Here is a 23,988-nt window from a genome sequence, read left to right as displayed (position 1 = left end):
ATAAATGTTTTTTAATTAAATTAATTCGCGATAATGAAGAAATATTAGTTTAGAAAACAAAAATGGAGTCACAAGTAAGACGGTACAAATGAAAAAAAGAGTTGAAAGAAAACAAGGATATTTCAATTATATTCACGTACATATAGAGACGCTTGTAGGATATACAGGCGCGGATTGTGTTGAGCCCTAACGCCTACCGGTCATCCTGCCTGATCAGGACAGAAGTTTTCCCCCTCCTGATTTTGCCCTGCCTCCCTCTCCTATACTAGCATCCTTCCTCTCGCCTTCGAGACTCGATTCTAGCAGTCGTTCCTCTTCGAATCAGTTCCCCTACCTACCGGTGTCCAGTTATGTTGTGGAGAACGTTGCTCGGGCAACAATTTGTTTGGACTTTTGTTTTGAGAGATATCCCGTAGGATCAGTCGTTCCATAAAGATTATATGGATAGTATTACATTATCGATCGTGCGTGTAGTGATCGTGAAAAGTAGTTTCCGCTTGTTTTCTTCGATTTTTCGATAACTTCGTTCACTACATTTACATTCCAGACCCACGCGTGCTTCTTAGTACGCAGGATCAAATACATTTGATGAATACATCCGTGAAAAACGTGAAAATATTTTTCGGTAATCAACATTGTTGAAATTAGTTTCAACGAGATTTCTTTCTGGAATTTTCAATGATCCAATCAGGAATGCGGCGCGAATCGTTAAAGGAAAATGGACATTAAAGAACTATGTAAGTAATATAGTGAATAGCGGAATGGGATCTGTGCATACAGCCATATTGAAAACGATTAGTTTTCGAAAGTGATTTCGCGATAGTTAGAAAAGAAAACTATCGAATCGCGATTTATTTTCCACCGTTAGTGGTTTCTTTGCTTCCTTTACGGTCCGTGAGAGAGCAGACCCACCTTCTGACAGGTGGAATGTGGGGACCTAACATAGCCGTGGGGTCCGACAATCGCGATCGCAGCGACGTGAAGCGACTTGTTCAGGTACGTGCTTTTGCTTTGCCCGCGATTCCTGTCTTTTGCCTTTTCTTTCGTTGTTTTGCTTTACTTTCGTTTTTCTTTTTTTTCTCTTTCTATTTCTTCTCTTTGTGTTTATTGATTTTCATTATTTTAAAGTGGAAACGTGGATTCTACGAGAAATATTAATTTTCATAAATATATTAATTTATAATAGTAGCATCTTTTCGAACGTAATTCGTAAGGAAACTAACCGTAAAAAAGATAGTTGCTCTTATCCATGATACGGGAGTGAAAGTCAAAGATAATCCGTTTTAGAATAGACTGCATATATGAGTATCATATAACTTTATCGTTTAAGGATAAGCAAATGGAGTACCACCGGATGTAAACCAGTTCTTGCATATCGTCTCGTGCCAGATTAATTTTAATACGCGTGTAACTTTAAACGCGGGAAAATATTCAACTTGTGAAAAAGATTGTTTATCATTAGAATGATAATAATTTTCATTGACTATTTGTTTCATAACATTGAGCACACAAACTGAATTTTTAATATAATTAATTACTTTAAAATACAATTTAAAACACAAAATATTTGCAGAATAATAGTAAATAAATATAGCATAGATAAGAAAATATACGAAAACTTATCGACAGCAGTTAATGTTATCGATATTTATATATCGATAACGATATTTATAGTTCACAATTTCAAAATTAGAAACAAATTATTCTAAAATTAGAAGGAATAGAATACGAGACAAAGTTTGATCACCTATTTTTAAAATCATCTAGTATAAGTTAATGGTCGCGTAGCTAACGCGTTATTTATTTCTTTAATATTCTGTATTATGTAATATCTTAGATGTGATTATTACAAATATGATCTTAACTATATACTAACATCTGATTTAGTCACTTTATAAGTTCTCGCGGTCAGTATAGTCAGTATAGCAATTTCTAATGCATTAATATCTAAATATGGCGTAATAATGCATCTTCTTCAATTTGAAATAATGTACACGTAAAAAGTGCAAATCATGTTATTCATTTGCACGATAAATAAGGAAATCAAAAAGATTTTTCAACTATCATCAATATTCTGTTCGTCATTTCGATGCCATTTTTTTTTTTTTTTAAATTATATTAAACTTCCGTTTCGTATAATTCAAAGAGTCAAAAATGGTAGATTTGACTTTCACTGAGTGGTGCACTACTTTCACCGAGCCTCTTATACGTAAGAAAATTTCGAAATGAAAAGTTTCTGATAATCTCGACGATATATTTTATTTCGTTTAATTAAGAGTAAACAAAATTTGTAAAAATTGATATTATTATTTAAAAACGATATACCTATTTTTGTGTCGCTGTTGTTTTACATCAGCTTGCAAAAAATTTAAAATTCTCTCCTAATTTAAAATTTCAATACACTCGATTCGATTGATTTCTATCAATATCATTTGTAAAATCATCGCTTCCTCGAATTTCTACATGAATATAAATATACAAAGCATATTATACGCAAAGTAGAAATTTATGAAATTATAAATTCATTTTTATCTCATTTTATGTACCCGACTTAAATATTTTATTTCTCAGAATATCATATTCTGTAAATATTCTGTAAATTTCACCAATTTCTATATAATTTAAATCTTTTCTTATTATATAATTCTGTATAATATATTCCGTGACGTTATCCAATTTATATATTTTAAATCCTGTTTTATTATATAATTCTTTAATACACTTACTTATTATTATATTCTTCAGTCTTTAGAATGAGCGCAATTTTAAACTAGAATAATAAGATATTGCTGTAAGCCAACTAAGTATTTAATTGATTTTATTCATACAAAAAAAGATTGCATAGTGATAAGAAGCGGAAGATGTTTGAACGTGATTTACATTGTTTGCACTCTTTGCATACGAATTAAATTATACGTAAATATTTCTGACTCACATATTTAACTACTTTTTACACTTTTAATCAAGTCGGCATTACAATTCAAACAAGAATTTTTTTTCATTGTATTTCTACTCGATTGTTGTGTCAACAAGGTACAAGTGCTTACTTTTGAGAATACTTTAAAATATACGAGAACCATTAGATTCTCTTCGTAATATATTTTAGTTTAATTTCCATAATTATCGATCCGAATCGTTTTAAAAAAAATTTCCAGAATTTAAAATATCTGAATATTAATATAACAACTTCTTGTCATGATTCTAATTATCTAAATTATCCTATCAGATTACTCGTGTTAGTCGTTGGAAGGTTGTTCGTTTATATAATTCTAACAGAGTTGAACAAAAAAAAATATATATATATATATATATATATAAAAGAATCTTATTATTTTTCTTCGTCAAATCAAATTTAAATATCGATTAAAGAAAATAACTCATGATCGAGTTTGAAACGAGTTTGTCTCCATATTTCATCTCATAATGATTTTTTCCATAATTGCAATTTATTGTCAGAGACAGGTAATATCAGAGGGATAAATATATATTACCGGGAAATAGATCTAAAATTGTTGCAATAATTATTTTTTATTCTTAATTCCTGATTGAAGAATAATTAACTTTCTTTTGATTCATTCCCTTTCTTTCGAATATTTTTTTTTTTTTTTTTTTCGAATATTATTCTTGTTAACAACGTATCGTAACAACATTAAGGAATTTTATTTCTGAAATATCATAGATCGTATATAACGTTGTTGATATCGGTTTTCAGAACTGACCTTAACCAAGAATCAAGGTTTTGTCAAATTTATGAATTAAATTATCGTGACACCGGTTATATAGATTATTCACACTCACTATTCAGTGCGCAGTAGTTGGTATCCTTATCGTTCCTTGTAATACACATATTATTATAATGACATTTACAACTTTACGTTTATCTAAATCCTATAAACCTGTTCCCTGTAACGTTAATTCTAATTTTCTATTTATCTGATCAATATCGTTTCGAATCGAATTCTGCTTGTGCACGCAGTATTTCAAACTTGTGTTATATTTATTGAAGCTTGGAACTTATAGAAAATTCTGTTTTAAAATTTTGAAATTTTTTAAAATGAATCGAATAAAAGAAATCGTAGAAAAATTCTCTCACACATGTTCAACGAGCCGTCACAAGCTCAAGGATAAGTGATAATTCACAGTGACCTTCCAATTTGGCTAATCGTCCTACGGGGTCAACTCGATTACGCGAGGTTACTGCTCCGTCCCTGTACCCATCTCTCCCTTCTTTTCTCCTTCCTTTGCCTCTCCTGTCTGTTTCTTTTTATCCTCTTATGTATTCTGAGATATTCCGTTTTTCTTTTCTTTTTTCTTTTCTCTCCTATTCTCCTTAAATAAATTACAAAGAAACGAAAATTTTCGTCACGAACGAGATGCGTGTATTTCAAGCGTCGAATAAATTGTCGCCATTGTTCGTAAAAATAACGAAGGAGGAATTGTTTGGAGGAATTTTTGTTTGAAAGAATTTTTTTAAAGGTATCATTCATCGAATCGTAAAATTCTTTCTAACGAGAGAACAAAGCTTGATCGTCGTCAGAGTTGAGCTCACGTGGCGACACGCATCGTGGAATCCAACGTGTAATTGTTAGACGAGCGATTATAATTATATTTTTATTATCTATCTGCACATCGGAGTATGGTCGATATCGTTCCATCTTTTGATTGTTGAATTATATTTATATTTATATTTATATTTATATATATATATATTTATATTTATATTATATTTATATTATATATATTATATTATATTATATATATTATATTATATTATATATATTATATATACGATTATAATTATATTTTCATTATCTGCACATCGGAGTATGGTCGATATCGTTCCATCTTTTGATTGTTGAATTATATTTATATTTATATTTATATTTATATATATATATATATTTATATTTATATTATATTTATATTATATATATTATATTATATTATATATATTATATTATATTATATATATTATATTATATTATATATATTATATATACGATTATAATTATATTTTCATTATCTGCACATCGGAGTATGGTCGATATCGTTCCATCTTTTGATTGTTGAATTATATTTATATTTATATTTATATTATATTTATATTATATATATTGTATATATTTATATTTATATATTATAATTATATTAGAAGATATATGGATATTGTTCGACGAGATAAGATAGATTTTTAAAAGAATCTTGTTGATTATAAAAATATACTTACCGTACTTTTTTCACGACTTCTACGTTTCGCCTCTTGGTTTATTTTTATGGCGCGTTGTTTATGAACTTCGTTTGCGAGAATTTGCGAGAAATTTAAAGATAACGAATTTCTACAAATTTCTTTGTTTTTATTCGACACAATGCAAAAAATGCTGTTCAAAGATTCTTCAACTTCTTCGCTTTCTTACTTAGAAATAATTCTTCGCGAATTTTCCACGTATTCAATTTTTTACCATTGAAAAAATTAATAAATGGTGATTATGTTTTGTGATTAAAGTGGAATAAAAATTCAAGAATTTTTGTATTTTGTATTGCAGGAAAAAATGATGCTTCTTTCATCGATCATCTTTTTCCGTTTAATCGCTTTACCTCTTTTTGTTGCAATTTAAAAGTAAAGTTTTACATAACTATGACAGTTTTTACACGATTGCCTATTTTTCTAGCAAACAATTATATTTTATTAAGTAAAAGTTATTTTATAAATATATTTTAAAAATGAGCCAATAAAAAAAGTCTTGAATCTTAAAAAAAAAAAAAGGAATATATAAATATATTATAAAATACAAAATGTTTGTATCAGATGATATGTTCTATATTTCGTGTTAATTAATTTTTTGTCAATACAAATTTAGTGCAATGCATAAAGATCTGTTTAAAAGATGTTTTTACTCGTTACGTAGTTAATAAAAAAATTCTACAATATTTTAACACGTAGGAATATTATACAACATTATTACTTATTAAAAATACAAATATGAATATATTACTTCTCATGACAAGTACGATTAATATTCAAGAAATAAAACATATTTTTTTGTTGGATCGCCGATATATATATTCCAGCTTTCATAAGATAAACGAGACGTGTTGTAAAAGCAGATCGATATGAATTATCCATAAATTTAGAGATAAGAACTTTCTAAAATCATTAAGATAGATAAAATCATAAAATAGATAGTTTAGATTTATTTTCTTGACAAGGTAATACATTTTTTTTTTTTATCCATGATTAATAACATAACATGGAATATTATATGCACAACAATGAACGAATATATATATATATATATATATTAGTAAATTTTCCTCGTGTCGTGCGTTTCGAATAAGTAATCCAGAAAATGAACGAGTCGGCATTTTGCAAACAAGTGGAAATCGTTTCGTCTCTACATTAACATTCAGCGCATAACCGTTATCGTTTCTACGTGCAATGCACCGTGCCCTCGCGCGATATTCCGCACGCGGCTCATCCGTTTCGCGATTTCGTGGTTTTGCAATAATACGAGTATTAACGAGCGTGCAGGTGAACGTGAGCATTAGCGACAAAATCGGTTTGTAACGATCACATCACATGGGCAGTCATCGAAATATAAAGAAAGAAAAAAAATGGTTGAGCGAATCGATGAAATAAAAAAAAAAAGAAAAAATTAGAATTGCGCAAACTTTCGTTCCGCGATGGATGTGGTTCGATACCGTTCTCAGAGAGAATAAAGTAGTAAGGTCTTCTTAGTTAAAATATTTTCTCTTGTATTTTTTTTTTTTTTTTTTCAAGCAACGGGAGAAAGTTTTGAGATTTTTTCTTCGAGAGAGAGAGACATCTTAAAATAAATGATAAAAATTTTAGTCCTCACGCGCAATATTAGATAGAAATATTTTAATCAAATGGAACGATTTATTTTTGCAACGAAGATGAGTTAATAGACAAGTTTGAAATTGAATGGGAGGGATACAGGTGGAAGAAATGTCGTACGCTTTCACCAAATTACTAACAGCGAAAGTTGTTATTCTTTTATGTCGCCTTACAAAATTCTGGGGGGGTAATGATGTAACGTTATGGGCTTTCTTTCGAGGAATTCGTATATCTATTTATATTTGCATATAATATGCATTTCTCGCGGGAGTTTTTTTCTTTTGTCAAATTACTTTCGATGGAACACTTTGAAGGAATGGAAGTTAACGGTAATAAAAGAAGAGCTTAGTTAAAGAGCTTAAGGGCTTAGCTGATAGACGGACAGGCAGGTAGAAAAATTAAGAATTCTAGAAGAATAGATATGGAAGAATGTTCGAAACAATGAATTTAAATCTTATGGATTTATAGCAGGTACGCGCATCTGTTATTAACGACCCTTTTTAACGGTTGCTTAGTAAAATGACCGACCGAGGTAGAAATCTTCTGTATCACGGTATTTCAAAAAATTAAACGGAACTTACATATACATTTATATTTCTATACGATTCTTTTTAATGCCTTTTACATAGAACAGTTGGCACGGTTTTTGGAACGGAAGATCCTCCCGTTGAATTGCAAGATACACGCTGAAAATATATGAAAACGAGGCAAGTATGTAAGCATTTAGTTTCTCGGCGCAAGATTGTCTCTACGCTTCATCGTGCACTAGTCTATCGTATGTACAGGAGCGCACGGCGAAGAGACACACGGCGAGCCTGCCAGCAGCATCGAGCGAACGCATCTCATTCATTCGTTCCGAAAAAAAAAAGAAAAGAAAAAAAAAAAAGATACGCTCGGTACCAGTTCCGCCTCTATTGTTCCTGGCCGCAGAAACGCACACGAACGATCGCGCAATTTAGCCAGGTGTATAGAGTGTATATACGTGCAAGGTGGTCGGCCGTCGACCAATCGCGTGGCGAGTAGTTAGGCGCCGTCTGTAGTCGGACGCTTACGTCGCGAGCCAGCGGCACACTCGTGTCAGTTCGTCTACGACCGCCCGTGCATGTGTGTCGTCGAAACGTTTGCTTTCCTTCTACGGTTTGATTTCACGAACGCGTCTTTCTCGCTTTCGAGGTGTTACAAAGGTGTCGAATTTCCAGTGATCGAACGTGATTGACGAACAATTGGTACGCAAGAGAGGTTAGGATCGAAAGCGTGCGACTGTACAAGGTAGGCGATTTTATTCGTAATTTATTACGACCGAGCGAGGCGTTGTAAGGGTGAATTTTCGTCGAATGATATGGATGTATGTTTTCGGAATATCTTTAACCGTAAATTGAATCGAGACTTTGAATGTTTGTATTTGTTTTTGGAATACGCAGTGTGTATTCTCTTGTGTTGATATTTTGAATATTATTTGCGATGTATTTCTCGCAAGTATTATACGATTTGATAAAATAATTTCAAGTAAAATAAAGGTTATATTGACATTCAGAAATAAAAATATGCACAATACGATACAAATTGCATAAAATATAATTAAAGATTAGTTGTGGAAAATTGTATGAGATATATTTAATAAAATTGAGTTAATAACGATCGGATTAGTGATTATAAATTAGTTAGAGATAGTAGGAAAATATTGCAGATAGATAATGATATCAATATTAACGATATCAATGCGGTTTATTATCAGAACTCTAATAATAATATTAAATTTAAAATTAGAAATATAAACGTCATAATTTTTATATCTTCAATCATTTGTTTGTACATCTGTATGTGTACTTTATGTAATAATTATCTGAGAATAATTTTATAAGATAATATTAAATGATATAAATGTTTGAGAATTTGAATGAAATGATTGAGATTTCGAATTTAATCTAATCGTTTGACGTCAAATTTACAAAAAAAGTAACGAAAAGATAAATTCGGTGTGTCGTTATAACTCGATTTTCTATTTTCCTTGTTTAATTTTAATCCTATTATCGGCAAGGGATGCTCTTTCATTGAATCGAATAACAATATGACGTAATATCTCATTGTTTCTTCTTTATTGCGATTGATATCGAAACTCTCGATGTCCTCGAGCGATGGTGTTTTGTTTCCGTACATTTTGCTAGAAAATTTTGCAGAAAATTTTGCTCTCCGCGTAACCTCGATGTTATCGTTTCGATAGTCGATCTTCGTGCGTGAACATGTTAATAAGCGTTCCATTGTCCAACTCGTAATAAATTCTCGAAAAAAAAAAAAGTTTCATCTCTTGTGGAAAAAAAAATTATTCTTCGAGATATTCCACAATCTCGATCCCTCTCATTTATAAATTAATGTCGGTGTTATTAGAGGAATCGTATCACTAAATGAGCAAATATTTTCTTTTCTTATCTATATTCGTGTGATTAGCATTATGATATTGGCGATTGGCCAACGCGAAGGCTTAGATTTTCCGATCGGATAGATTTTAAAGAATTGAAGTAACACTTGTTGATTAAGATAGTAAACAACGTTAAGTGTATAGTGGATTATTGGAAGTAATGGGAAGATAAACTTGTTTTGATTATCGACTTTTCAGATAATCGAGATTTGAGGAAACAAAATTAGCGAATACACGATGAAACGATATTTCGAATTTTTTCTAAAAAAATAAATATTATTTCTATTATTGCGGTATCAATAATGTGTAAACGTATAAATACGCATTAAAATAACTTTCTATTCCACGGAATAATAAGTCGAAATTCAATCGGATTCATGTTGTAACACGCATTGCAATCGAAAAAGGAAAAGTATCTATGCCAATTATAACAAAATCCACAGTAAAAAAAAAATATATTTCGTGAAATATATTTTTGAAAATTTAATAACAATATTATATCGATATCTGTTCCTAGAAATAGAAATATCATTCAATTTGATTCACAATAGGGATAAATATTTAGGAATAAATATTTTTTAAACGTTTGTTTAAAAAAATTAAGAAAATAAAACATATGAAATATATATATAAAAATATAATATGAAGAATACCACTCGAAGATAGTATACCTTTTTACCATGCCAGATTTCTTCAGACACTTCACCCTCTTGTACTTTATTCGCTCTCATCGCGAGCAACGTCGGTAAAACCGTTGATTCGTTCGAATTTCGCGTGAGAATCGGACGAAAGCAATTACAGAAGTAAGAAAGGATCGTGTGTGTGTGTGTGTGTGCAACGCTCGAATTACGTACGAGAATGATCCCAGTCGGATGGTAATTGATAACCACAAGTAAGATGGACGATCTTTTGGAATTATACGCGGGAAAACGAATCCTCGAATAGGAATGGATACGTGAGCGATGGTTATTAACCGTCCGATTGGTCAACGGTTGAAACGGGAACCGAACGATGCCTCGAAGTTTTTGTGAACGCATTATAGTTTCGCGAACGACTTTATCGACGGAGATCGTCCTGTTTTAAGATAACGAGGGATCCAAAGTGTTTTCTAATGAACGATATAAACATACGTATTTGTTACATGTCGCGGATACCTAGACGCAATATTGTTAAGTGCCGTTATATCATGGAGCAGTCCAACCCATAAATATGTTGGACGATGTACACGCGTACATCGGTTAATAACGAGCCCTAAACGCGATGATAGATCGTCTAATTGTAACGGTGGAGATGGTCGCATAATTTGTTACGGTGTGCAGCCAATAGGATCGCTACCTACCTACCTACGGAGTCACTATGCTGGAGGAAAAAAAATATTCCAGGATAATTTCTCACATAGGCGCGCACTTACGTACATATTCGAGTTTCATGCAGATGATTCCCGCCTTACGTCATTGGCCGTGATGTAATTAACCGCGGAAGTTAACGAGCGGCGATCGCCGGGTTGCAGCGTTGCAGGGAGCGGCGTGGATTGAAATCCATTTGGAATGTCGCGGTATTCCAATGTACACGCTACCTTGTTTCACGATTCGGTTTCTCGTGTAAATCGTATAACAGCAATGCCGATTATTGTAAGATAATTAACGAACGATAGGATAGGAAATTCTTCGAAACAGCGAGTTAGGCAATAATATAAAAGATAAAACAAAAAGAAAGCACGTAAAGAAAACGGATGACAAAGATCTTCTTTCAAAGTCGATCGAGAAAAATTTCTTTCGTCTCCAATATTTCCCCCCCGCCCATCGGCGAGAAATAGCGGGCATAACTATTGTGCAAACTCCTTATCTCGTTGTCAGTCTACCGTAAACTTGACTTTACGAGCATAGCACGGCTGCGAGTGAGCGCGTGTAACTTTTTCGTGGTTTCCTCCGTAGTAAGTAAGTAAGTAAGTACTTGGCTTCGTCTCGCCAACGTAACGGTTCCCCGTTGCAACCTGTCAGGCCTCGTCGCAACGGGCGGAAGATCGAATCCTCTCCCCTCGACTCGACTCGACTCGATTTTTTTTTTTTTTTTTTTTTTCCTTCCTCCTCCTCGAATAGAAGTATGCCACGGAAAAGCGCCATTTTCTTTCTACCTTTGCGGGATTCCACTCGAATTCCAACGATTTCGATCTCGGGGAGAGATGGCGCGTTAGTCCCCGGTCAGAACGCGATGAAAACGAAACACGATAGCGCTTTCTTCCCCGCTTTGTGCTGTTGGCGAAAATTATCGCTTGATAGCTCAATACGTCGGATTCCGCGAATTCTATCGGCGATACATACGAACATCATTCCGCCGTTCTTCGAGACAATCCTTCGTGTACAAAAACGTTTCAATCTTCCCCGAATTCCACGAATCGCGTATTATCGATATCTCGCCGCGATTTCTTTTCCGTGAATCGAAAGAAATATGAGATGTTTTTCGAACACATTAGGATAATATAATTTTCGAAGTCGTTCGCGGTATCGATAGAGAACGAAAGCGATTCGTTATTATAAAGTTGATATCTGCTATGACTGACGCGTATTATCGTTGACGTCTATCCGTTTATTTATCATCGATAAATTTTACGATTTATTTACGCTTCTTCTTTTCTTTTCATTTTTTTTTTTTTATCAATCCTTCGATTTCTATTAATATTCATCCACGAGTTTAAAATCCATTAAATTGCTCGCGTTGGATCGCGATGGAAAGGATAATTAGGAATATCGTAGTCGAAACTGAACAGTTTGCAAAAAGAAAAAGTTTAGTAGCGGAGCCACCTATGCGAGACAATTACGCGAGTGGTAATTAAAATTCCTGTATAATATGTAAAGATATATTCAATTGTTCGAGATATAACAAGTTTACGAACGCGCGCGATTACCATGGCGAGTTGAACGCGCCAAATAATAATACGATTAAAAATTTCTAATTACGTTGATTAACTTTTAAAGAGAAAAAGTGTAATTAGAATTAACGTCTTAAAACGGGATTAAATGGCTCGAAGAAACCGAATCGTTTTCAGCGCAATGAATATATGATCATGATCATTTTCAAATTAATTTTTCTTCGCGATAAGTCGAGTAAGGAAAAAAAAAAAAAAAAAAAAAAAACGTGGAAGAAACGGAAGAAGATTCTCCTCTCGTAGATAGATCACACGAGTGATTAAGACTTAGTCCTCTTGTAAGGATAGATTCAATTATCGATCGTTTAATCCATTTAATTCTCTCGTCCGTTTTTTTCCCCTCCGTTTTTTCCTCTTCCCTCCTCCGTTATCTGCGTTGTAAACAATGGGACGAAAGGGATGAGAAGAGAAATCGATTCTTATTTTTTTCCATTTTTTTCACAGAGGAGAATGGAAAAGTGATCGAGCACAACCGATTCTTAAATCGACGATCCGTCATTTCCTAACGAGCGATTAATCGAACTCCCTCCTCCTCCTCCTCCTCCCCCCTCCCCCTCCTGACTCGCTTCCTATTTTCGAGCGAGGACAAATTAACGAGACGATCGAATAATTGCTTCGAGGTAGGTAAATCTGCATTTCACTCGAACGCTACCATCACGAAGGTTCAACGGCTTTCTCTTTAATAGAAGTTTTTCACGCCAAGCTTTTTGGCCACGGTGTCTCGATTTCCTGTTTACCGTTCTCGTCTCGCGAACGAAGAAAGCGTCCTATTATTTCGTTCTGCGCGATATAATTCGAATAGGCTTTGGCTCTGGCCAAGGATCAATGGCGTGGTGAAACGATTTTCAACGGTTTCGCGATTGGAAAATTTAAGTAAGAAGCTAAGGAAGAAACAACGTTCCCCTATTTTTAATGTTTACCAACCGACTTGTGTAACTTCGTGTTCGAAACAAAAGTCGATTCGTCGCAAACGTGACAACCGAGAAGAACACGGTAATCATGGAAAATACGAGGATACGGTAAAAATAATCACGTGGTATAATTGTTTTCTGTAAACGTGTCGTAAAAATGAAGGGGAAAAGTGCACGGTTCAAACGTTTACTTGAATGTACCGCGCGTGAGGATGGCGCAAGGCCGATCCTTATGCGCGTACACCCGTTACACCGCGCATGCGCGGTGTCCACACAGAAAATATCGGGGCTATCGTTACGCCTGATGAATATTTGAACGTTTAAACCGGTACAGGCGTTGCTTTGCCGAAACGTGTGACGTATTCAGCTGCTACTTATTAGTCCAGTGTGCTAGGATCTATATATATTTGGTCTAGGGTCTATACTAATCCGGCGGCAGGAAGAATTTTATTGCAGGATCGATACATATATTTGTGAAGCACACGTGGCGTAGGAACGTGTTCGAATTAATATTTTCAGTGCGTTTACGGTTCGAGCGACTGGACAAATGAGAAGAATTGCGATTTCAAAACGATAAGAATTTTCCTGGTGCATACAATGACTTCGATAGAAAAATTGCGTTGTAGCGAAACGATCGATATAAAATTTGTATCCGTAACGAGATTCATCTTGTATTGTTAGTCTTCGTATTAGTTTCGCACTGTTTGATGGCATGTTAGATTATTATATCATGCGTGTTAGAGATATCGCGTTTAGCAAAATAATAATTCGAGATCTTGAACTTTGAATATAACATTAGATTCTCGTTTTTTTTTAATTACTAGGCTTGTCTCGTAATTATGATTATACAAACTTAATCGTTCGAAAAATTTATTTTTTTTTTTTTTCTTGCAGTACCGATGACACTTCTTTTTGCTTCTCATTGCATACTTATCTACGAGATAATGATGCTCATTAAAATTTAATTCTAACTTCGCGTAACTGCTTTCTAATAGCATGTATTATATATCAAAACAAATTTCGAATTCAACAGATTAATATTAGCATATATTAAGCGTATATTTATTTCTCATTCTCATATAATGATATATGATTAGATTTATCGTCTCGATAAATTTTACGAATAATATTACGGTTTATATTGTCGTCGAAGGAAAACTTTGACGCATTGATACGTCATCCCATCGAGAGAATCCCATTACATAATCCAACGCGGACGAATCGAATATCCCTAGCTCTCGCTTATTAAAAGCGTAACTTTACGAATGACGCGTTTATCGTTAGCTCATCGTCAGGTGCGATGCTCGAAGATGTAACAACGATACGACGTTTGCAATTGATACGAACGTAGGCGTAGCTTGTTTTTCGAGTCGAGTAGGTTAACGAGATTTCCAGTTGAAAACCGGAGGAAAGAATAAATAACAAGAAAAGAGGTTACCGTTCGACTGGTTCTCTAAGATATACCCCTCTCCTCCCCCCTTCTATCGCGTGCAAACATTTCGATCTTTCTTCACCTATACACGCTCATGCTCCACTTTTCACGATACGCGTACGTAACCGCTAGTGATGGCCTCGAGTTCGATACGCACTTTCGTATCTAGATCAAATTCAATGCAAAAGATTCGTGCGTAATTTCTTGTAAATCTCTATCAAATTTTATATTACAGAATCGAAACGTGTCGATAATAATTAATGGAGAATTTGAATCTATATTCTTTCGATGAGACGAATTATTAGATATCAACGTGTGAGAATCTGCAATAAGGATCATTACAAATTACGAATTGTAATCCAAATAAAATAAAATTTCGAAAATAATTATATTAATAAATATTATATTATAAATAATTATATTAATATAATTATAAATAATTATTCGTAGCTATCTTTCAATAGTTCTATTAAAATTTATACTAAACTGTAATATGTTTATCTTTGCCAAATTCTTTCGTCACGTAATCTACGATAAATTTTTATTCTCAATAATTGAAATTTTTTTCTCCAACTCTCACTTCCACATTTCTGACTCGTCTCTAGTGAAACAAATATTCTCGATATGCTTAACCCCATCACTATCAGATATCCACCGTATCCACGTAAGTTCAAGTTCTACCAGTTTCCTTCAAAATAGAGTAGCAAAGGAATCGGGGAGCGAGAACTCTGTTAAAACTCTCTTTTTCCCCCGGCGGTAAAAAATCCCGATATATATATATATATATATTTTATATATATATGCATTGTAGGGTGAAAATCACTAGACTCGGGGATCGGCTTACGCCGCGGGACATAATTTGCGCAGCCGCGGCGACGACCGTCCTTTAATCCAATGCTTCTTCGATCGATTAATGATCGAGAAAACGATCGTGTCTGCTGGCGATCATGTACGCGCGATGCATCGGGGTGCATTATGCATTAACGACGTGGGACGAACGGAGAGTGAGTGAGCGAGCGAGCGAGAGAGAGAGAGAGAGAGAGAGAGAGAGAGAGAGGAGGGAGATGTATAGGCACCGCGGGACGTCGTATTACGCATTTTTCTCGATTACGCGATGAAGCCGTTTGCTATCGACCTCGTACGCGTTAATTTATTCCAGCGGAGGGACCTCGCCGGTGATAACAATTTCCATCTACTCTCCCTTCCTTCACATCCCGCCAACGAATCGACGCTAAATTGAAATTGCCGAGCACACCATTTTTATCGCCTTTGACTTTTACACGTTTCAACCAGGCACGTGTTATTTTCTTTTCTTACTTCGCTATGGATCGTACTTTCGAGAACGCGAATGTGTATATAATTGTTCCAGTGCAAAGGAAAAAGAAGAAAGAAATTTTTCTTTCTCGAATTATGAAGATAGATTCGTAAGGTTGCATCTCTCGTTATTTCAGAATCAAATTTAGATTTTAAATTTCGGAGATCGAATCGAAGAAATTTTACTCGAACCTTTATCTCCAAACATTTTATAAATTATGGAAAGTAACGATACATTAGTAGAATAACATCGAATACGAAAAACTTCGTTTTTTGCCATGTCGAGAAACGACTTCCACCTGTGCCAAAATGTGTGCGAAGAAACGATAAAAGAATACGGCCTATAATCGGAGGACGCGAAATTATTGGCCCCGATAGAAGGTACAAATGGTCGCGCGATTGTCGAGGCTGTTGACAAAAGATAAGTGACCGCGGGTGCGCAAGCGCGGAAGTAGCGCTCTTGGAAGGGCAAACTGCAGGGTGTGTTGTATCTAACAGCGTGTATCGTAAGTCTTCCAACGCGTCTTTTTTTGCTTTCGACTCGGTGGCTCGTGTATCACTGGATCATGATTCAGCGATGACTAACAGGCGGGGATATATAAGCCGGGGATCGTTATGCGAAGACGCTGCTGTTGCTGTTCCTGTTCCTGTGTATCGCACGTTAGTTAGTTGGATCGTTAGGTTAGACGATTAGACGTTAGTTAGTCCCGCCTTTGAACATGTACTTGGGTGCATGTAACTTATACACGCGGAATATGTTAATAAAATTCGTGAGACATCTTTACGGGATCGAGAAAAAAAAAACGAACGATTGAAAAATGTCAATTGACACAATAGAGTGTTGAAATATCACGTATCTCGTTTTAACGTGTTTCATTAATAGTTTAATGAAAATTTTTGTTATATCTCTAGCAATTTTTTTTCTAGATAATCAATCTAGTGGGGAATCACCAAACCCCCTTGAAATGAAAATGTCGTTTAATATCCATTTTCACATCATCATATTTAATTACGCTCGTTTATATCTAAAATATTATGGGTTTAATACGTGAGCAGGTAATTCTAAGCGCGTGAATATACACGCGCATGCGCATCTATGCACATACGCATGCGCGTCTATGCACATACGCATGCGCGTCTATGCACACACGCGGCCTCGATCTATGCCGCGATCTCGATGATGGAAATCGAAAGCATCCTCGGGGAAATTAAAATGGGGATTCTTATCGGGAGCTCTCGTGGAGAGCGGAAAAACGTTCCCACGGTTTTCAAACGATGTTAATCCTGAATTTTCATCGGTTAACCGCTCACTCGCTCGGCGCGCCGCAACTTGAATCGCCATCAACGTCTTCTCCCCGTGCATCTTTTATGTCCCTCCATGAAATCCAAATTAGCTTGGTGGAAAATTGATGGTGGAATCCGCCTCGACACAGAAATACCGTTTCCACGGAGTCGGTATTTCGTAATAGGCGGAATAGAATTTTCGAACGGATCGAGATCCGTTATTTGGAAGGGCGGAAGGTTCAATCGGCGGAACGAGCGAAAAATATCCGCTATTCTTTTTTTTTTATTCTCTTTCTATTCTCGAACGATTTCGAAAGGGCGCGATTCCTTCAATTATGCCTGTTGATCGTTTTTTCGTTCGTCTCGTCGATCGATCGAGAAAACTCGTTCGTCTACTTTTTCTGAAAAAGTATCACGAAAGTATTTCTGTTCTTTCTATTAAAATTGCGAATAAAGAGAGAAGAGAGAATCCAAGATCTAGCGATAGATTAAAGAACGATGCCATTTTGAAATTTCAACCCTAATTGCAATTAACTGATCAGATTGTATCAGATTGTTTTAATTTAATTTTTAATGAAGTTTTGGCCAAGCTCTATTAACAACGAAATTGCATTTCTCGTAATTTTTTTGTAATTTTTTTTTTGAGATTGAAATAGAAACGCGCGTGAAGAAGGATATAAATATAAATTTTTCGTGATCCATTTGGCTGGCTTGTTTCTTCTACATCTTATCTCGTGTCTAACGGGATCGATCGATAAAAATTTTTTTTACGATCCCCGCGCCACGTATTTTCTTAAGAGAGAGACGTCGTAAGGAAATATTTATCGAAAAAATGGGCGAAAAGGGATGGAAAGAAGGAAAAATGTATTGATATATTTTATTTTAACGATTAAATTATCCAAGTGTAAAAATCATTCTTCATCGTTTTTTCCTCTCTCTTTTCTTTTTTTCAGGGAAAAATTGTTCTTAATCTTTCACGCGTAGGAATTTATCTCGCATTTTCATCGAAGATTTTCTTCAAATCGAAGTCGATTTCTTCGTCTCTTGTTCAGAACACCGTTAAAAACGATTCACGCGATCGTCACGGTTTTATAAAGAATTTTTTTATTCCAATTCCAAACGAAACTTTCTAATGTACCTGTTTTACCTGCAACGGAAAAATATTAATCATAATCGTAACTCTGAATATTTAAATTTAAAACGGAAACGGAAAAACGAGGAACCTTAGAAAAAAAAAAAAATTATGTCCAAAAAAAAAACCGATTCTAATTTCCAATTAGAAATTAATAAACATTTATAGCTTCTCGTAATAACTCGAGACATTTTACCGTTATAGAAGATATATCTGATTATTCTTGAATACTCGCGTCAAATATTCGATACTTTTTCCAAATAAAAAATCGAAAGGTGAAATTTTTCATTTTTCGTTTTAATTTTCAATTTTGAAAAATTATTGTTAAAATAGCGTATCGGATTTTCCATCGATGATGATATCAACCCTTCCGCGTTTCACGAAACAAAGGAACGGATGGGAACACGTTGAATACAGATTGGTTCGAGGTTAGGCGACAAAACTTTTAATCGTACCTTCCTGTCAGGTGTGAAAACGTTAAGGCCACGCGAAAGAGAGGAACGCGCGTTTCTTAGGCGCGAGCTCGCCAACCGGAAAAAGATTAAGAGAGTTCAGTCACGAGTCCGCATCTCGTCCGTTTTCTAATGCATTTCCCTGTCCCTTGTTGATGCACGGCGCATAAGGCTATCGCCGAAAACACGCATTTCTTATTAGAGAAACTTTTGCATCCATAACGAAAAGAAAGCCGCCTGTTTTCTTTCTCTCTATTTTTGAGAACACTTTTTCACCATTTCGATTTGATCGAAAACTTCTCTTCGCCGTTTATCGTACTTCCATCGTGATAAAATTTATCGATCCAATGCCAATTTTATTTATTTATTTATTTTTTTTTTTTCTTCAAAGATCTGACAATTTTTCCTTCTAGAATCGTATCAATTTCGTCTTTTTTCAAAAATCTGAAAATCTTTTTCCCTTTCCATTTTCACTTTTACACTTTCGACTTTCGAAGATAATTTATCGATCTAATGCCGATTTTATTAATGATTATTTTTTTTTTTTCGATCAAAGATCTGACAATTTTCTCTTCTAGAATCGTATCAATTTTGTCTTTTTTCAAAAATTTGAAAATCTTTTTCCCTTTCCATTTTCACTTTTACACTTTCGACTTTCGAAGATAATTTATCGATCTAATGCCGATTTTTTTTTTTTTTTTTTCGATCAAAGATCTGACAATTTTCCCTCCTAAAATTATATCAATTTCATTTTTTTTTTCAAAAATCTAAAAATCTTTTTCTCTTCATTTTTACTTTTACACGAAGAATCACGAATCATACGTTCCATTACGATTTTTCGACTTTTGAAGATAAAATTTATCGATCCAATGCCAATTTTATTTTTTTTTTTTTTTTTTTATTAAAAATCTGACAATTTTCCATCTTAGAATTGTATCAATTTCATTTTTTTTTTTCAAAAATCTGAAAATCTTTTTCTCCCCATTTTCACTTTTATACGAAGAATTACGTATCGTTCCATTACGATTTTTCGACTTTCGAAGATAAAATTTATCGATCCAATGCCAAATTTCGATCGGAGCTGTTTTTAAACCCGCTTGGATCAAAGCTTGATCCCTTTCAGGTCGCGCGCCATTGCTGCGAAAAATTGATCTCCCGGTGCCGAGCGACGCACGAGCTCCTTTGAGCCGGGTCCATATTAATAACATCAATAAAAGCTGATGCGCACGGTGCGCGCCACGAGCGAACCGAGCCTCACGACGCGTGGATTGGTACACAATTGCGCGGCGATAAATGGCGTGAAACGGTGTGCCCGCGGTGTAGTCGCGTGACATACTTGACGGTTTCAATCTCGCTCCTTCTCGTCACGGAACACCGCCTCCGTCCACCTGTTCTTCCCCCGTGGAGGGTTCAAGGCTGGGGAAGAGACGGGGAACAAATTTCCTTCTTTCTTTCGCTCGGCCATTAGATACTTTCAACCGGTGGTTTACACTGAAATTCCAACCACTGCGATCATCCTCTTTTCTCTGTCTTTTGTCTCTTTCTCTCTCTCTCTCTCTCTCGATTAAAATCGAAAACGTAGGTAGGTAAAAGTACGAAGGCTAGTTTCGAGGAGAAAATTGTTTTCGTTTCGTTACGTGTATATAAACTTGAAAATTTATTTCGATACCCTACGATATTTATTTACGCTTCGAAGAGAAATTATTCTTCGATCGTGTAACGATTATAAATAATCGTCCGTTCGCTCTTGCCTTCTGTTTAAAAAATCTGTTTAAAAAATTTTTTTAGAATTATTTCTTTTACCAAAGATATAAAGCAAGAAAAGTATAAAGTATAAAGAGGGATTTTGAGAAATTCGGAGGAGATTCTTTTCGAAGAAGAAGAGAGAGAGAGAAAAAAGAATCGGCAAAAACTACTTTGTAAAAAACACTCTCTTCCCTTCCAGGAGTCGGTCACCTCGTCCGTGAATCTCACCTTGTCGAGATCTGAGACAAACGATTACAGGAAGAGAAATCTTACAGGAAACGATCTTGAAATCGGTCTCTGGCCGAGGTCGAGCAGAATGTATCACCTTCGCCTTTTATATTTATTCAAATCTGAATTATCGCCCGAGACAAATTTACATCGTCAAATTATATATCTTGAACATCGTTTTAACCAATTAAAATTCTCGACATCCTCGACCTACGTTAAAAAATAATCGTATCGAAGGGCGAGGAGAAACCTGCGTCGAGAATGTTGATTTTTTTTCCCTTTTTTTTTTTTTTTTTTTATTCCCTCCCTAACGATCCAAATTGATGTTGCACCTTGATCGCTTTATAACCACACCGGGGAGAACATACATACGCCGGTGAATATCACGATTGTAACTGGAGCAGACGCTGTAGAAAGTGCTCTTGATATTTTTTTTTTCTTTTTTATATCGTCGGAACGACTTCTTTATACGCCGGTTGTGGCGCGTTTTTTCGAATCGAGGGCACTCGATCGACGCGATCGATTTTTGCGTATCAGCGGAAAATGGCGGTGGTTCGAAGCTAAGTGTTGTTAAACATTCGTTCGTAAGTCGAATATATCCTCGAAAACGTACTTTCGTAATTTAAAAATATCGTAATCGGGTACCAGCTTGTTCCTTGTTGGAAAATTTTTTTTTCAACTTCCAACCAATTGTTCTATGCGTTTTTTCTCTCTCTTCTTTCTTTCTTTCTTTCCCTCTTTTTTTTCTCCTCTCTCGTCGCGTTTAATAACTCTTATCTTTATAGTTGTTTTTTTTATTGCTGACAATTTTATTACCGAGGTTAGGAAAAATACGTAATAAGTAATAATATCCGAAAGATAAGTTTTAATAGTCTTGGTGGTCTTATTGTAATATTGTATACGTGTGGGAATTATTTAACGGAATGTTTCCACCGTATTTTATCGATTCCTTCTAACGAAACTTTGGCCGGCGCATATTATTCCGAATTCTCGTTGAATATTATATAATCCGTGTAAAAACGTATTTTGATCTACGCGAGATATATCCACGCAATAATGGGGAAAGTTACAAGTTACGCGTAATTCTTTCTAACAAGGGGATCAGCGCTTATTGTTATTGCAAAAGTTACTCGTACTATTTCGTAATTCAGCTAATAACTAAGCCTCGATGATCCCGAACAATGGCGGGGAAGCGTATTACGTGCTACGTAAATCGAGCACGCGTAAGTCCACGTTTAATTAAGTAACTTGGAAAGTAATAGAGGTGGAAAGTAAATTTATATATCGTGCTATTTATAAAATCGTGTAGGAATTAACAAAAGAAACCCATCTAATAGATTGGAATCCGATTAGCTCGTTTAAAAAAACCATCTAGTTAATTTGCATTTTAATCGCTGCCGTTAACGAACGAATAAGCCTTCTCAACGAATTGAATTATGCAAAGCGCGACTCGCGATTCGAAAATAACCAAATATTTTCGAAAGCGTGCGGTTTCTTTGCTTCGATATCCCGTAGACGCGTGTCTCTATTGAATTAAAAAGAAAAATAAAGGATTTCCCTTGTTCCTACATCCGTTTCGAGGGAATCTCTCTGCGCGAGCTATCTACGCGATATAACGACACAAGTTTAAATGGCTGCGGTTACTCGTAGGCGAGCGTAAGAGATTGCAATTAGGATCCGCGGGGAGATTGGCGATAGCGATGCCTCTCCGTCGTGAGAACGTCGTCTCGACCCCTTACTTCCTTCCTTGAGAAGATTCGTGTCCGTGGTGCCTTCGATATCTCTCTCTCTCTCTCTCTCTCTCTCTCTCTCTCTCTCTCTCTCTCTCTCTCTCTCAAAGCTGTCTCTCCGTTCAGAGATTCTTCATTCGTTTAATCGATTAATGGAAGATGAGGTGTCAGAGTTCGTTCTCTAACACAATCATCAATTTGACTCTTGATGCCAAGCGGCTGCCGACTCGTCGAGCTTCGTGAGAGATCATCGTGAAACCGAGAGTGCGAGAGACGTTTGTTCCCGATCGGAAGCGGAATACTTGGCTAATCTCTCGCGTGGTTCACGGTGCGACCAATTAGTCACGTTTAACGGAGCAGATATATCATTAACTCCTTGATGTGCTCTTGTATTGTAATTTTCGTATCGAGTAAGTTTGGATTTAATTGGGTTTAAAAAGGAAAAAAAAAAGAAAGAAAGAAAGAAGAAAGGAAGGAAGGAAAATTGTACAACGTTCCGTGGTGGAGAAGCCGCTTTGTTGAGGCATTATTCGCTCTTGCGATTTGATGAATTTTAAGATTTTCAACGTGGAATCAACATCATACGATTAATTCACGGTGTATAATATAAAACGTGGAAGTCATAAACTTCCTTCGCGTCACGGTTTAACAATTTTTCAATGTATAAATTGTATCCATGTAACACGCATAGGTTTTGTTCGTTTTTCACAGTGGTCGTATCATCCTTAAAGGATACGATTTACGAGGAAAGTTTTTTATCGTGAATAATTTTTCTTATATCTGATTCGGATGTTTTTTTTCTCTCTCTCTCTCTCTTTCCTTGGTCCGTCTGATGAAAACATTTTTTTCCTTTGCACCGTATGAAAGTGTCAGGCGAAAGTTTCAGCATAGAGTCAACGGCCTTTTAGCCGGGTACAATGACGCTCGAGTAACTTGTGCATTTACTTATCACTTTTTTTTTTTTTTTTTTTTCATCGCGTTCAACGATACATTACATAAATACGATCGTGCGTCAAAAAAAACGTAATTCAGAAGAGGAAAAAAATATCTCTCGCCTGTCCATTCGATAATTTTATAATAATAATAATATCCAAATCTCGATCAATTTCGTTCTTCTAATAATTTAACTCCGTTCCACGCATCTTTCTCTCGCCTATCGCGAAAAGTAGGATGATAATAAGTCCCCGCGCTTTTGTCTTCGAGATGAATAGACGAATTCCCCCCGTATATAAATCGTATCGTGACGAAAGCGTATCATTGTACGATCCTCGTGGAACGGGGATAGAAGGTGAATTTTCAGACAGCCGTCTCGCAATCGTCGGTTTAACATACAATGGTGGGAGGTTCCGGTGCAGCAGGGCTACGCTCCATTTCCCTTCATCTCATCTTCCTTTGTCGGTATATTATATATATATATATTTTTTCCTGTCTCTTTCTCTCTCTCTCTCTTTTTTAAAAACCATTGCCGAGATAATTACCGCGGCGAAATTACGCGAGTGCACAATTTCTTCTCTCTCTCTCTCTCTCTCTCTCTCTCTCTCTCTCTCTCTCTCTCTCTCTC

At 35.2% G+C, this 23,988-nt stretch overlaps 1 protein-coding gene across 2 annotated transcripts in view; it reads left to right on the top strand.

Moving 5' to 3' along the window:
* Positions 1-362: 362 nt before the first annotated feature.
* The window catches only part of LOC122714235, a 45,912-nt gene continuing 22,286 nt past the window's right edge, over positions 363-23,988 (top strand). Inside the window, exon 1 of one of the 2 annotated variants that reach the window (XM_043935416.1) lies at positions 363-996. The gene's annotated coding sequence lies outside the window, so the exon portion shown is untranslated. Of the gene's footprint in view, positions 997-7,925; positions 8,126-23,988 lie in introns of those variants that run through there. The other variant, XM_043935415.1, reaches the window with a different exon arrangement.

Source organism: Apis laboriosa, unplaced genomic scaffold, assembly GCF_014066325.1.
Source record: "Apis laboriosa isolate Shangri-la unplaced genomic scaffold, ASM1406632v1 scaffold28_cov147, whole genome shotgun sequence".
NCBI classification, from domain to species: domain Eukaryota; kingdom Metazoa; phylum Arthropoda; class Insecta; order Hymenoptera; family Apidae; genus Apis; species Apis laboriosa.
The sequence above is the reverse complement of the archived record's forward strand: the minus strand, read 5'-3'. Positions and strand labels throughout refer to the sequence as shown.